Genomic DNA, 1,264 nt, shown 5'->3' with positions numbered 1-1,264 from the left:
CTTTAGTATTAAAACTTTTAACTAAATTGACCATTTTCTCCTGTTCTTTTGTGGTTGGGACCCTGGAGTGACACTTTTATAATTATACAATACTCACATAATATCGTGGGAGCTTCCCAGGTGGCTTAGTGGTAAACAATCTGCCTGTCAATGCAGGAGCCACAGTTTGGATTCTTGGGTTGGGAAGATCCCCTGGAGAAGGAAATGGCAATCCACTCCAGTATTCTTTTTTAAATTAATTTTTTTTATTGAAGGATAATTGCGTTACAGAATTTTGTTGTTTTCTGTCAACCACTCCAGTATTCTTGTCTGGAAGATTCCATGGACAGAGGAGCCTGGCAGGCTACAGTCCATGGGGTTGCAAAGAGTCAGACACGACTGAGGGCCTGAGCACTCACACATGCATCTAATACCGCACTGTTGTATTTAACATAACTGATCATAAATGATCTTTAATAAGCTCTGATTGCTTGACTGCTATGCAATTTTATTGCTTTTCCAGAGTTGATCTTAGTGAAAATATATGGTCATTACGCTAATTGGTGAATATGCCCTCATTGCAATGATGATTGTCATTAGATTTAATAAAAACTTAACTAAAGTGACTTTAAGTCAATGATTTTAATTTAGGGGTATGACTTTAATATAGATTTGTTTTGTTTTTGTCTTTGTAAAAAAAAAAAAATCCGTCCCAGTTTAACCATAAGGCAAAGAGATAGGGTCTATCTTCCTGAAAGAGCAGACAGACCTGAGAGGACAGGATGAACAGGTGAGACCTTCTGGGAACGGAACTGACATGATCTGGGCATCACTCATCACTGGCCAACTCGGGGACCAGATGGAGACTGCAAAAAACGTTGTGCTTGTCTTGTCCAGTGTTTTTTAAACACCTGAATTTGCCTGCCAGGTCATCTGGTCCCCCACTCCTTAGTGACCTTCTCACAGCAGCCTTGCTCATGGACTTCGCCAGCTTCAGTACAGTTCAGTTCAGTTCAGCAGCTCAGTCGTATCCGACTCTGCAACCCCATGGACTGCAGCACCTCAGGCCTCCCTATCCATCACCAACTCCCGGAGTTTACTCAAACTCATGTCCATTGAGTCGGTGATGCCATCCAACCATCCCAACCTCTGTTGTCCCCTTCTCCCGCCTTCAATCTTCCCCAGCATCAGGGTCTTTTCCAATGAGTCAGTTCTTCGCATCAGGTGGCTAAAGTATTGGAGTTTCAGCTTTAGCATCAGTCCTTCCAATGAATATTCAGGACTG

Source organism: Bison bison, unplaced genomic scaffold, assembly GCF_000754665.1.
Source record: "Bison bison bison isolate TAMUID 2011002044 unplaced genomic scaffold, Bison_UMD1.0 scf7180017864487, whole genome shotgun sequence".
Classification (NCBI taxonomy): domain Eukaryota; kingdom Metazoa; phylum Chordata; class Mammalia; order Artiodactyla; family Bovidae; genus Bison; species Bison bison.
Note: the sequence above shows the minus strand (reverse complement) of the source record.